The sequence below is a fragment of the Prionailurus bengalensis genome, chromosome B4 (assembly GCF_016509475.1).
Source record: "Prionailurus bengalensis isolate Pbe53 chromosome B4, Fcat_Pben_1.1_paternal_pri, whole genome shotgun sequence".
Taxonomy (NCBI): Eukaryota; Metazoa; Chordata; class Mammalia; order Carnivora; family Felidae; genus Prionailurus; species Prionailurus bengalensis.
The window spans coordinates 100,125,359-100,141,021 of NC_057358.1; the positions used below are offsets into that span (position 1 = coordinate 100,125,359).

Genomic DNA, 15,663 nt, shown 5'->3' on the forward strand with positions numbered 1-15,663 from the left:
CATTTCCTGAAGTGTGAATATGCCCTAGGCATTCTAAAAATTTAACAAATGATAACTCTCCAGCAGAACATTTCTTTAAGACTCATACTCTTTTAAACCATTTTATCCCTTGTTGTTTTGCCACTAGGCACCCACCAGAGGAAGGAAAAGAAAAAAAAAAACAAACAAACCCTGAAGTGTTATTCAAATAATATTCAATAACCATTAGCAGAAATCATAGTTCTAAAATATCAGTGTGATGTTAGATATTCCAGAGGCACATGAAAGTGTAATGTGAATATCAAACTTTGTCAAAATTTGGAGTTTTAGTAATAACTACAAACATTGTTAATTGAAGTAGATAAAAAAACAGCACCAGAAACCACCCCCCCTTTTTGTAGGTCAGTGTTCACTGCTGAGTGTGCTGTAATTATGTACACTAAATGAGCTACAGCTTGAGCTAATAATACCATACTGAGTATTAGAAAGCTGTAATTATGCAACTACATAATGTATGCTTGGCAAGATTTTCAGTATTGGAGAATCCACTGTCAAATAGCATCTGGCAGAGTTAAAAGTCCAAGTTGGAGGTTAGAATAATTGGTCTAGACTGAACTAATTCAGGGTATTGTGGCTCAAGCAGAGTAAGTCATATGCCTATTAGACAACCCAGTGATAGTGAATACATCTAGAAATAGTTCAAAGTCTTAAGTCATATAATCAGATCACTTGAAAACACAAAGCATTTCCAAGATTGAACACCTACTACACACCTATCCACCATGCTGAGTACAGGAAATTTTAAAACAAACAAACAAACAAACAAAACAGGAGAGGAAGGGATAATTTCTGACTGCCAAGTGCTCAAAATTATGACATAGGGTGAACTTGTGTTTTCATAGAGATATACACAAAGTGCAGTGAGTTAGCAATACCATTGGTGGCTCTGCCGCCTTTAATGATGACCTACATTAAATCAGTACTGTTCTGTTTGAAAACGTTTCCATTAAATGTCACGTTCTTGTGTCTTAGAATTATACAGGATCATCTTCATAAAGATGTTTCTGTTATGATTTTCTCCCTTCTTGCTAAGCCATTATATTTTACTTTGAGTCCTACTCTACTAAAGGCAGCTAAGATTATCCCATTGTTACAAATTTGTCTATCTGTCCCACTTAATAGATACATAGAAGTCTGTTCTCTTAAATAAGAACTAATCTTAGTGTTTCTTTTGTATGCCTCAGCACTGTATTTAATTTAGCTTACAAAAAGCTTTATGTAGAAATCCAAGTGATGCTGTTTAAAATACATATGCTTAGGGACACCTAGCTGGCTCAGTCAGTAGAGCATGTGACTCTTGATCTTAGGGTTGAGTTCAAGCCCCCATGTTGGGCATAGAGCTTACTTTAAAAAAAAGGTTTTTGTTTTTGTTTTTGTTTTTTTCATTAAAATACATATGTTTAAGTTTTTCCAAGTGCTACACTTTTATTCTGGTAGAAACTACTTGTTTGCCAAATGATTTCTTGGATTTTTTAGGTGGTGAAGAAATTTTCAGTCCCAATTGATTTAATCATTTTCAGGAACTTGTTTCTAAAGGCTTCTAGTTTTGGGGCACCGGAGTGGCTTAGTCAGTTGAGCATCCGACTTCAGCTCAGGTCATGATCTTGTAGTCTGTGGGTTCAAGCCCCATGTTGGGCTCTGTGCTGGTAGCTCAGACCCTGGAGCTTGCTTCGGATTCTGTGTCTCCCTCTCTCTCTGACCCTCCCTCGCTCACACTCTATCTCTGTCTCTCAAAAATAAATAAACATTAAAAACATCTTAAAAATATTTAAAGTCATCTAGTTTTTTTCTTGTGACTATTTGGGGAAATTTTCAGATTCTATAGTCATATGTTTGCATGGAAACTTTGTCCAAGTTTGTTGCAATGGAACATAATTTCATTTTGTAGATAGTGTTCAATTTAGAGAATGGTATATTTTGATGCAACTAATCTCTTAAAGCTCTTATTAAGCAATAAATTTGGATCATCAGGCAAATAGGATCACTTTGACATAGCCATTTTTGATAGTCATCATTCAGGAAACTACTGAAGAGATTTTTTTCTTCCTCCAACCCATAGGACTAAATTTTTTCCTCATTTTGAGTACTGGTGAGAATGTTCAGAATTATTAATAATGACTGTTCAAAGAAAGACATAGAATATTGACTACTGTTCTGCTTGCCGAGATAAAGCAATACAAGTGGTTCTAATCTTTTGTAATAAAATACCTTTCTGAAATTCATAATTATAGAGGGCAAAAAGGACTGAGCATATGAATAAGGAAGCCAAAAGTAATTGTAAGTATTTATGAGGCAGAATTGAATAAGTTGATCATTGCAAATGCAAAGCAGAAATTGCCTGTGCCATTAAACACACCAGCTGATTATTATATAGTGTGTTCCACAAAGGTTCAATTCTCTGTTCTTCCTGCTACATATAGGTTACTAGATTTGCTCCTTATCTGCTTCAGAGAAAGTATTTCTTTTTCTTTCCTCTTCTTTTTTTTTCTTTCCTTCTTCTCCCCTCTCTCTTTTGTTTTTGGATTGTTTTATTTTGTTTTGTTTTTTGGTGTGGTGGCACAGGGAGGGGAGAACATGAACACAGTTCCCTACTACCACAAATTATGCAGTCAAGTTTCCCTCATTTGGGGAAATCCCAAGAGTCAAGACATCTGGAATGCAATGGATGAGCCTCATCCTGGGAAAACTACCTTCGTGATCATGGTATCTCCCCTGCCATAGTATCTCCTCACTCTTCTTTTTTTTTTTTTTTTCCAGTTGAGATAATCCCGAGTAAGTTAACAGAAAGACTATAGATCTCATAAGAGATTTCATAAGAATGTCAGATATAAGATCTATTTACAAAAGTCAGTAGTGTTCCTCTGCATCAGCAATAGCCAACTAAAAATATAACAGATTCTGTGATGCCATTCCTAATAACAATTAAAACTATACACTATGAATTTAACTGAATAAATAATGCATATGATCTCTAAGAAAAGAAAATTTAATTTATTAAGGGCATAAAGGCCTTAAATAAATGGGAGTGCTATACCATGCTCAAGAAATGGATGCCATCGGTGTAAAATGTCAGTTCTCCAAAATTAATCTGTAAATTCAGTTCAGTCCCAATGAAAATTCCAGTAAGACTTTATTTTTTTATTATTTCTTATTTGTTTTTAGAGAGAGAGAGAGCATGCATGAGGAGGGGAGAGGAACAGAGAGAAAAGGAGAGAGAATCTCAAGCAGGCTCCATGCTCAGTGCAGAATCTGATGTGGGACTCAATCCCATTACTCTGGGATCATGAACTGAGGCAAAATCAAGAGTTGGACACGCAATCTACTGAGTCACCCAGGTTCACCCCAGTAGGACTTGTAAAAAAATGAATTCAACACACTTATTCTGCCGGGTATAAGAAGACTAAGTATGTTAGGAATAATTAAAACAATTTTGAAAAAGAACCTGTGGGTGCTCAGGTATTATACAGCTGATATGTGCAGGTGGAGAAAGGATTGATGAAACATTTAATAGATAGTATTAGGAAAGTGTCATTTTATGGAGAAAAGTAATGCTGGATTCTTAACCTATAGCAGTGTTTCTCAACCCTTTTTCATATTGCCTACTTAAGAAACTTTTTTGAACTCCCCACCCAATTTTCCATCTTTTCCAATGACATTTTAATACCACAAATATTATATATATATGTATATATATATACACACACATACACACACACATATATATGCATATATATATACACACATATATATGTATATATATATGTGTGTGTATATATATATGTTTATGTCCCTTGGGAGAGTGAAATTTACTTGAATTAAAGTCGTAAATGGAAAATGTAAATCTGAAAAACTAATATAAAAGAAAAAACAGAAACGTAGATTATTTTTCTGACTTTGGGGTATGGGAAAACTTCTTAAACTAACTCCAGAAAGCACAAACTCTAAGATAAAAAAGAAATGGATGGAAAAGACATTAAAATTAAAGGCTTTGAATCGGTTATCAAAAATCTCCCAACAAATAAGAGTCCAGGACCAGATGGCTTCCCAGCGGAGTTCTACCAGACATTTAAAGCAGAGATAATACCTATCCTTCTCAAGCTATTCCAAGAAATAGAAAGGGAAGGAAAACTTCCAGACTCATTCTATGAAGCCAGTATTACTTTGATTCCTAAACCAGACAGAGACCCAGTAAAAAAAGAGAACTACAGGCCAATATCCCTGATGAATATGGATGCAAAAATTCTCAATAAGATACTAGCAAATCGAATTCAACGGCATATAAAAAGAATTATTCACCATGATCAAGTGGGATTCATTCCTGGGATGCAGGGCTGGTTCAACATTCGCAAATCAATCAACGTGATACATCACATTAACAAAAAAAGAGAGAAGAACCATATGATCCTGTCAATCGATGCAGAAAAGGCCTTCGACAAAATCCAGCACCCTTTCTTAATAAAAACCCTTGAGAAAGTCGGGATAGAAGGAACATACTTAAAGATCATAAAAGCCATTTATGAAAAGCCCACAGCTAACATCATCCTCAACGGGGAAAAACTGAAAGCTTTTTCCCTGAGATCAGGAACACGACAAGGATGCCCACTCTCACCGCTGCTGTTTAACATAGTGCTGGAAGTTCTAGCAGCAGCAATCAGACAACAAAAGGAAATCAAAGGCATCAAAATTGGCAAAGATGAAGTCAAGCTTTCGCTTTTTGCAGATGACATGATATTATACATGGAAAATCCGATAGACTCCACCAAAAGTCTGCTAGAACTGATACAGGAATTCAGCAAAGTTGCAGGATACAAAATCAATGTACAGAAATCAGTTGCATTCTTATACACTAACAATGAAGCAACAGAAAGACAAATAAAGAAACTGATCCCATTCACAATTGCACCAAGAAGCATAAAATACCTAGGAATAAATCTAACCAAAGATGTAAAGGATCTGTATGCTGAAAACTATAGAAAGCTTCTGAAGGAAATTGAAGACGATTTAAAGAAATGGAAAGACATTCCCTGCTCATGGATTGGAAAAATAAATATTGTCAAAATGTCAATACTACCCAAAGCTATCTACACATTCAATGCAATCCCAATCAAAATTGCACCAGCATTCTTCTCGAAACTAGAACAAGCAATTCTAAAATTCATATGGAACCACAAAAGGCCCCGAATAGCCAAAGGAATTTTGAAGAAGAAGACCAAAGCAGGAGGCATCACAATCCCAGACTTTAGCCTCTACTACAAAGCTGTCATCATCAAGACAGCATGGTATTGGCACCAAAACAGACACATAGACCAATGGAATAGAATAGAAACCCCAGAACTAGACCCACAAACGTATGGCCAACTCATCTTTGACAAAGCAGGAAAGAACATCCAATGGAAAAAAGACAGCCTCTTTAACAAATGGTGCTGGGAGAACTGGACAGCAACATGCAGAAGGTTGAAACTAGACCACTTTCTCACACCATTCACAAAAATAAACTCAAAATGGATAAAGGACCTGAATGTGAGACAGGAAACCATCAAAACCTTAGAGGAGAAAGCAGGAAAAGACCTCTCTGACCTCAGCCGTAGCAATCTCTTACTCGACACATCCCCAAAGGCAAGGGAATTAAAAGCAAAAGTGAATTACTGGGACCTTATGAAGATAAAAAGCTTCTGCACAGCAAAGGAAACAACCAACAAAACTAAAAGGCAACCAACAGAATGGGAAAAGATATTCACAAATGACATATCGGACAAAGGGCTAGTATCCAAAATCTATAAAGAGCTCACCAAACTCCACACCCAAAACAACAAATAACCCAGTGAAGAAATGGGCAGAAAACATGAATAGACACTTCTCTAAAGAAGACATCCGGGGGCGCCTGGGTGGCGCAGTCGGTTAAGCGTCCGACTTCAGCCAGGTCACGATCTCGCGGTCCGTGAGTTCGAGCCCCGCGTCAGGCTCTGAGCTGAGCTGATGGCTCAGAGCCTGGAGCCTGTTTCTGATTCTGTGTCTCCCTCTCTCTGCCCCTCCCCCGTTCATGCTCTGTCTCTCTCTGTCCCAAAAATAAATAAACGTTGAAAAAAAAAATGTTTTAAAAAAAAAAGAAGACATCCGGATGGCCAACAGGCACATGAAAAGATGTTCAGCGTCGCTCCTTATCAGGGAAATACAAATCAAAACCACACTCAGGTATCACCTCACGCCAGTCAGAGTGGCCAAAATGAACAAATCAGGAGACTATAGATGCTGGAGAGGATGTGGAGAAACGGGAACCCTCTTGCACTGTTGGTGGGAATGCAAATTGGTGCAGCCGCTCTGGAAAGCAGTGTGGAGGTTCCTCAGAAAATTAAAAATAGACCTACCCTATGACCCAGCAATAGCACTGCTAGGAATTTATCCAAGGGATACAGGAGCACTGATGCATAGGGCCACTTGTACCCCAATGTTCATAGCAGCACTCTCAACAATAGCCAAATTATGGAAAGAGCCTAAATGTCCATCAACTGATGAATGGATAAAGAAATTGTGGTTTATATACACAATGGAATATTACATGGCAATGAGAAAAAATGAAATATGGCCTTTTGTAGCAACGTGGATGGAAATGGAGAGTGTGATGCTAAGTGAAATAAGCCATACAGAGAAAGACAGATACCATATGGTTTCACTCTTATGTGGATCCTGAGAAACTTAACAGGAACCCATGGGGGAGGGGAAGGAAAAAAAAAAAAAAGAGGTTAGAATGGGAGAGAGCCAAAGCATAAGAGACTGTTAAAAACTGAGAACAAACTGAGGGTTGATGGGGGGTGGGAGGGAGGAGAGGGTGGGTGATGGGTATTGAGGAGGGCACCTTTTGGGATGAGCACTGGGTGTTGTATGGAAACCAATTTGTCAATAAATTTCAGAAAAAAAAAATTAAAGGCTTTGTTTCATCAAAAGATATAATAAGGAAAATTCATATGCAGATTACAGATTGGAAAAGGAAATGTGAAATAACTAAAGTCAACAAGGGATAAATATCTACAGTAAATAAGACATTTTGTTAATTGCAAGAAAATGATAAACCCAAGAGAAAAATGGGTAAAGGATATGAAAATGGCAGTCACATAAGTGAAATACTAATAACTAACATATGAAGTGATATTCAACTTCAGAAATAATCAGAAAATAGAGGTTAAGATTATTGAAGGAGAAGTCATGGAACCAAAAAGCTATGGTAGTAAAGGATCATCAATACACTGATTTCTTCAGAAATCTTCAGAAAATTAGAGAGAGTAACATAAAGTTTGTAAACAATTGCAACAAGAAAGAGTTATTTGATATTATAAGCTTCATAGAGGGGTGTTTGAGAAAGAAGAAAATTGCCTATAAGGAGGTTTGGGAGACAATCTCCAAGGGTTCTCTTAAATTTTGCATATCTCATGAGTGGACTGCATTTGTTCTATCTTTAAAAGGATGCTTGTATAGTGAACAGCTTTGGAAGATAGATAACAAAGGACAAGTTTGTTTACTGTTCATTATAATAAAAATTGTCTCTCTATATGGCAAAGATCAGGCAGGCTTATTATCCATTTTAAAAGATTCGTGTTCCCTAAGCTCAGGGTTCCTCTCCTGTAATGCATCCCCATGTGTGCAGGTATTACCTGACTCTGTGTCACCCTACAGGAATTGGTCTTTGACAAACTGGTATAAGAAAAAACAGTGATGGGGCACTGGGTGGCCCAGTCGGTTAAATGTCCGGCTTTGGCTCAGGTCATGATCTCACGGTTCACAAGTTCGAGCCCCATGCCAGGCTCTGGGCTGACAGGTCAGAGCCTGAAGCCTGCTTCGGATTCTGTGTCTCCCTCTCTCTCTGCCCGCCCCCCCCCCCACTTTCACTCTCTCTTTCTCTCTCTCTCTCTCAAAAATAAATAAAATGTTAAAAAAAAAAAAAGAATAAACAGTGATACTCTGGCAGTTGCTATTGCTGTGAATAATAAACTGTTCTTTGTCCCTGACCTAGGAGTCTCGTGTCTTCTGCCAACATCTGTCAAACTATGCCAAGGTAGCTTTTAGCTTGCAAGTGGGGTAAAAACTCAGTCTCTTACAATTCTTTTTTTTTTTTTTTTTAGTTTATTTTTGAGGGTGTGTGCAGAGAATCTGAAGCGGGCTCTGCACTGACAGCAGAGAGCCTGATGTGGGGCTTGAACTCATGAACCATGAGATCATGACCTGAGCCAAAATCAGTGTTCAACCAACTGAGCCACCTAGGTGTCCCTCAGTCCATTACAGTTCTTGACATGAACATTCTTAGGCACCTCCAAGCCCAGTGGAGCATGGTATATGGGCCAGAAAAAAAACCTCACAAGTATTTGGCTCTGTTGGTCTATCTATAGGCAGATTGTGGTGAATGTGGTAAGGTAAGGAGTGGGAATCTTTTCAGATGCACAGGGCTCTGGGAATATGAAAATAAGGGACATTACTTTTCATTACTGGAGCACAGTATGTTCCTTTGGACATATTCGAATATTGACAATGAAGCTGTAAAAGTCAGGAGAAAGTGGGTCTTACCTAAATCATGTTGAAGTTCTTTCACATAGTTACTATACATAATTTGGAATTTACGAATTACAAATACAGACACAAAATAATACTATATGTTTTACGATGATATAAACATAGTTAAGGACGTGTATCATTTAACACTAGGGTGGGTCCTTGTGATGGAGAGGGGAACAAGAGTGGGAATCAAGGATTAAAGAAGAAAATCAAACAAAACCAAATAAAAGAGAGCCCTTGCCCAGACTGATAATAGCAGTGTGCCATCAGTAAATAAGTTCTCTCTTAGGTTCAAATCAAAAACAACAAAGTATAGGTTTGATTACATTCCAGCAAGCAACCTGAAATGGTCTGAAACATGTAACTTCCAACTTCAATTTGACTTGTTTTCATTCATTTTTTTTTTTTTAGCTCTGTTGCCCTTTTATGATGTTACCTTAAATGCTCAAAGTCTGACTCTCTGCTCTCTCGAAAGGCTTTTTTATCAAACATATCCCTCATTTTCACAAATGCTTATTGTCTCAGGGTAGGATCCTCCTGGTCTTTGAGGGCCCAACCTGCCTCAGCCCACATGGCTGGCACTGTGCCAGGCTATAGAGGACCTATAAGTGGAACCACTCAGTACATGGAAAGTATCCTGGGTGAGCAAAGGTCGCAGAATTGGTTGCGGATATAAACACTTCCTGGGGATATTGTGAGCAAGTCTTTCTGGAACAAGGCAGTGGTGGTGGTGGGTGGTAGGAAATAATTGATGTGTGGGAGACATAGGATTAAGGAATAAGGAGAGGAGCATAAAATAATGAGAGAGGAGTGAAGGAGGTGATTATGAAAGAAACTACAACTTGTTCTCATTACATTTGGTCAGAGTTCAGCATGTGATCTGTGAGTTTCATTGAGGGTAGGAAGCCAGCCACACTTGAATGACCTCAGGGCAACGGAAGGACAGGAACTAGAACATTTGACTTCAGCCTTTTGGAGTTGGACCAATGGATATTTACGTGGTTGACACGTGGCTGTGGAAATGATGAATGCTAAAGGGGAGATTTTTCTCTCATTTCACAATTGAAAGACTTAAAATATTAGAAATTTGATAGTTTGTAAAAGAGATCCTGACAATTTCATATGCCAGCTACTGACTTATTATGGTTATTTAGATATTAAACTCCTTATTATTTTGTGCCAAGAGCATTTGTAAGGTATGATAAATAAGAAAATAACACTGACTGTTTCCTTGGAATGACTATTTTTATATACAGCACACACCAAAGTGATTATTCCATTATTTTAGTTAGATAGAAATTTATTTCTCCCTCACAGAATTTCATGGTTTAGAGGTGAGCAGTCCAGAGGTGTTGTGATGACTGTGTTGTCAGGTCCCAGGATCCTTTTAGCTGTTTTTTTCTACCATGTCTAGAGGGGGGCCTTTGTCTTTAAGGGTGGAGATGGTTCATCACCAAATCTGTGATCCAAGATGCAGGATGTGGAGGAAGGAAGATATTCTCCTTCTGTTTCCTGGCACAGACTGGGAGTAACACTCAACACTTCACTCACAACCCAGTGGCCAGAACTACAGTATTTACTGGGTTGTTTTAGGTCTGCCTAAGATTTTTATTACTCTTGAAGAAGAGGGAAATAGTGTTTGTGATAGCTGCTAGTCTTAGCCATGGAGCAGGATATTCACAAAAATATTTGATCTCAGTTTTTTGGGGGCGGGGGGGGGGGGGCGCTGAGCTTACTCTGACAACGATGAAGGCTATGCAGAGTTCAGTTCAAATGTCTGATATAATCCCTGTCCCTGTAAGTTCTATCAAGAGCCTATAGCCTCACCAAGAGAGACAGGAATATAAACAAATTATTTAAATATAAAATAAAATTTTAAATTAAGTATACACAAAATACAATAGAAAACAAGCATGGAGAATTGATCCAGATCTGAGCTCTTTGAAGATTTTCTCATGGAACACCAGGGATGAACCAAGTCTCTCAAAAAAATAAACATATAAAGAGCTACAGAAATTAAATGTTAAAACAACTCTTCAACAATACTCCATAACATATTTGTGATAGCTGCTAGTCATAGCCATGTGTAGGATATTCACAAAAATATATGATCTCAGTTTTTTGGGGGGGCGGAGCTTACTCTGACAACGATGAAGGCTATGAAGAGTTAACTGTAGTTTAATTCCTTCAGTGGAGTGCTAAAATTATCAGTAGTCCTGGCAGTGTTCTCGGTGACATCTTCCGTGGGTCAGCAGCACCCCAAAAACAAACAGCACATTCCACTTTTGCTACTCCTGGTGCCAAAGCACTTCAGGAGCTAGGCTTGGGCAACATGGCTCTCCATCTGTCCTTTGAAAGAAAAACCATCAAGAGTCTGTTCTCTTGGTTATTCCCTGCAAAGTAAAACCACACTTAGGAAAAGAATCAATTGTCTTCTTGGTTTCACTGGCTCTTGTTCCCATCTGCTAATACAAGATCTCAGTGTTCTGTAAAGGATCCTCTCAAACCAAGTATTTATGAAGGTCCCCAGGGTGTCACTCCAAACAAGGCTGTTCAGTTAACCTACAGAAACAGCCATTTTCGTTCCATCCTCTCACCTCTACTCATCATGTCAACCTGCTTCTCTAGATGGAACCAGTCTATGAGACCCTGCTCTCACTTACACTGGCTATGCCTGCTGGGCAATACAGATTCCTCACACTTGATACTTCTTATAGAGCAAAGCCCTGTAGGTGCCAGTGATGTGTGCAGATTGTCTCTCCTTTTAGACGTTTGCCAAGACAGTTCTGGTGTGTCACCAAATTTTTGTGAACAAGCAATTTTTACTTAGAAGTTTTCTCAACTAGCCATCCCTACATCCTATATGGAATGTGAGTCTTTGGGGCCTGATCTGAAGGCAAGACTGGGTTGAAGACACTATGTAGTACTCAGAATTGCCTCTCCCCTCCTAGAGCTGTAATGTCTATTCTCTTTTCTCTGGGAATGATTCTCCCCAGAGCACTCCTCTTGCAAATTCTTGAAGCCCCACCCTTGTTGCTCACCAGGAGAGCCCTGAAATGTCTGAATTCCACTTGAGTTCAAAGTGCGGCACCTTCCAACAGCAAGTCAAGGAAGGAGGAGGCACATACTAAACTACACTCCCTATTTCCTGACATTCACTGTGAGCCACAACTCCTCCCCGAACCTAGCTGTAAATAGCAAATTTCATTGGAAACCTTGAAGCCCATCTCTTTGCTATTTGGGCACAGAACAGTCATCTAGAGATGTGCAATAAAGATTTAAATAGTGCAATAAAGATTTAAGAACTAGCTCCTGATGTGTTTTCCCTTTGCCAAATGCCATTTTGTAAAAGAGAAGGATGGTGTGATGTGTGGACACTTCCTGTCGGACAGGAAAGGGAAATACCCTTTCCTGTATTAGATGAGAGGGAAAAAAAAAGGAAGCAAAGGTTACACTGTCGGATGGGAGAATGCAAGCACCAGGAGAGAAAACAAACAGTTTCCTTAGGTGAGCCAGCAAAGGCCAGGAGGCAAGAAACAGGAGACTTCAAAAGCCCTTCTTTTTCATGCTAATAGACCCTTTGGGTGGGTGGTGCTGGTGGAGGTAGCTTTCTGCAGAGATAATTACTGTTTGTTTTGTTTTAGTAATCTCTGTGTCCTGTAGTGGAGCTTGAACTTGTGATCCTGAGATCAAGAGTCACCTGCTCTACAGCTCTACCACCTGAGCAAACCAGGTGCCCCTTTTGTCTTTGATTCCAGACAAAGCTGTTGGTATCTGGCTCTTGACAGCAGTTTAGCCTATTATCCCTGGAATTAATCTGAGTGATGCAAAGATAGAGTAAATCCACATTGGTTTAACAACATGGATTCATGACTTTTACCAGCAGCATAAGTCATGCTGCAAGTAAAAATTTCTTCACTTCTTAGGTGATTTTAGAAGTGAGTTACTCAGAGAGCATCAGCTCTAACTCCCAGGGGTAGCCTATTAATGTTGTGCGGAATGGCAACAGATGCCCGCAGCGAATTGCAAACAGTGACTATGCAATCAGCTGTGCACTTTTAGAGCCCAGCTTCTGTGACCATTTAACCATTTACACTTCTGCCACATTTTTTTTCCAAGGAGATACTCCATGTTTCATTTAGTTGGTCAAGACAACAAGGACCCTTAGCTGGAAAGAAAATAATGATTTAATAGTTTGTCTTATTCCTAGTGAGGGAGAAAAACATTGTATTAGTGAATTCAGCATTTAGAGCTGAATACGTAATTCCTGTCATGGCAACAAAGAACAATAAAAGCAATTCTACCTGTTCTGAAGCCTTGCTTTCCCCCCAACCCCTCCCTGAGGATTATCCTGAGGATTATCCTGAGGATTATAAAAGACTACTGGATGCTTTGTAAGATGGGGGAATCTGAATCCTTTAAATAGAAGAGATAATGGTCTCTGAATTTAATCAACAATCTATATTCCTCAAATAGAATTAGAACTGCTTCCTGTATAGAAAAATGTTTACTGAATGGAAATTTTATTACCTGAGTATTGAATTCAGTGATACCAAAGACATTCATTTATAGACAAAGGTCCTGTCCAGGTTTGATTTCTATCCTTTTACTAATGTAAGTACAATTTAATAATGCCTTTGAAGTACTGTTTAATTTTTTTTTTTAAGCCAGTTGAACATTTCTTTTGGAGCATCAGCCCTTTTTTTTTTTAATTTTTTTTTAACGTTTATTTATTTTTGAGACCGAGAAAAACAGAGCATGAATGGGGGAGGGGCAGAGAGAGAGGGAGACTACAGAATCTGAAACAGGCTCCAGGCTCTGAGCTGTCAGCACAGAGCCCGACGAGGGGCTCTAACTCGCAGACTGTGAGATCATGACCTGAGCCGAAGTCGGACGCTTAACCGACTGAGCCACCCAGGCGCCCCAACATCAGTCCTTTTTATACACGTTCCCTTTTACCCACTAGTAAGGAGAGAGTTACTAAGGTTCCATCATCTGAGGGAGCATGCCTTCCGCAGACACCTAGGGGTGAGTATAAGGAAGACTCCTCTCTTGGACTCTTTTCTTTCCTGATGTTGACGCTGCTTCTTCCAACATTTTTTCATCACGGTCTGAAAAGCAGTGATTTGGGGGGACATTAAAACTGGTGAAAGTAAGTCACTACTGGAAAAGGTACTCAGGAGACAAGTGCAGTGCCCACTTTGTGGCTTCTTGCCTCCCTGCAGGCAAGCAAATTCAGACATGAATCATCCTTGTCTAGCACTGGTTTTTGACTAGATAGCTGGGGCGATTCACTCTGATTCAAGTTTGCTTTGTTTTGATAATATAATTTTTCCCTGAATATTTTGAGCTATTTTGAATTGCTAGGGGGAGGAGGAACAAGTACTCAAAAAGAGATTAATATTTAACGTGCATGCTGTAGATAAAATTATATCTGGATTCACAAAACATTTGAATTTGTGTTCAACTAATGACAGATTTCTGATATTTCTTTAACTGCCTGGGGGTTTGAGCAATCATATTTGAAATCCACTTCTTTCATGCCTCCCTTTACCTTTGTTGGCTTATGTAAGTGAACTGGAGGTTTACTCTTACTGAGTCTTGTTATGTCCATTTCCAGGGTTTTTCAAAAACTCTCTCCTAAGAGCTTGAAATCCAATCATTTGCACCATCCCTAGGCCTATATTGGCCCTAGGAAGTGGGGAGTGTAGATTGCCACTACTTCCACTGCTTGGTACCTTTGCTCTCCTCTTAGATTCTGCATTATTGACTTAGACTGCGTTCCTCCAGGTGGGTGGGACTTCTTGGCGATCTTGGGCAGGTGGGGCTACAGACTTCTCCAACATGGAGCCTTGTGATTTGGGTAGGAAATAATGGGAGTCTAAGCTGTGTTCCCCAAAACCAAATCCAGTACTCTTATCAGAAAACAAGGCTTCCTGGGGTGCCTGGGTGGCTCAGTCAGTGAGCGTCCGACTCTTGGTTTCAGCTCAGGTCATGATTCCAGGGTCATGGGATCAAGCCCTGCATCGGGCTCCATGCTGAGCATGGAGCCTGCTTGGGATTCTCTCTATATATCCCTCTGCCCCTTTCCCCTGCTTGTGTGCACTGTCTCTCCCTAAAAGAAGAAAAGAAAAGGAAAGAAAAAGAAAGGAAAGGAAAGGAAAAGAAAAAGAGAAAGAAATAAGGAAAGAAAGAAAGAAAGAAAGAAAGAAAGAAAGAAAGAAAGAAAGAAAGAAAGAAAGAAAGAAAGAAAGAAAGAAAGAAAGAAAAAGAAAACAAGACTTTCATTTCTGTAGTTTTCTTGGGCAAAGTATACTTTTCAAAAATTTAAAAACCATGTTTCTCATACATAGAATGGGCAATGTCAGAGATTTGTTCAGTCACTAATGAAGGAGACAATAAAATGGCAAAGCTGATTCACAGAGGATTTAAGTAAATGGGTATTTAAAGACATTAGAAAAAAGAATATTAGATTAAGATTGTTAGGGTGCATATAAAACTGGCTAATGTCCTATAAGGCAATAAAACCATAAGTTTAGGATAATTCTTCCACTAGACAGAGATCATTTATATCTCTCCCAGAAGAAAAAAAAATCTGTAAGGTAAGATGTGACTTCACAAAATCTGGGTGGTTGTTTTTTTTAATCAGTGCTAGGTGGTGAGTCAAACAAAGGTATAATCCCTTAGATACTTAAATAACCCTTGAGTGGCTTTGTTAAAATGTTTAATATTGAAAGAACATGGTGCTTTTCCTTTGCCTTATTTCTAAGTTTTGGATTTTTCTTTTTCTTTAAATTTATTTATTTATTTTGAGAGAGAGGGTGAGTATGAGAAGGAGGGGGGCAGAGAGAGAGGGGGAGAAAGAGAGAATCCCAAGAAGGCTCTGTGCTGTCAGGGCAGAGCCCAACACAGGGCTCAGTCTCACAGACTAAGGGATGATGACCTGAGCCATAATCAGGAGTCCGACTCTTAACCAACTGAGCCACCCAAGCACCCACTGGATCTTTTTTTTCTTAACACCTCTTTCCTTCATTTTAAAGTAGTCCAGGTGTGGGGATTAAACACCCAGGGCTGTGTGACTTA

General features: G+C 39.0%; 1 long non-coding RNA gene and 1 other non-coding gene across 2 annotated transcripts in view; one reads left to right on the plus strand and one right to left on the minus strand.

Moving 5' to 3' along the window:
* The window catches only part of LOC122472222, a 173,522-nt gene that overhangs the window by 69,699 nt on the left and 88,160 nt on the right, over positions 1–15,663 (plus strand). The gene's annotated exons all lie outside the window — the stretch shown is intronic.
* LOC122474192 lies at positions 2,603–2,763 on the minus strand. Its single transcript, XR_006294872.1, has one exon. It is a non-coding gene; the product is annotated as a U1 spliceosomal RNA (small nuclear RNA).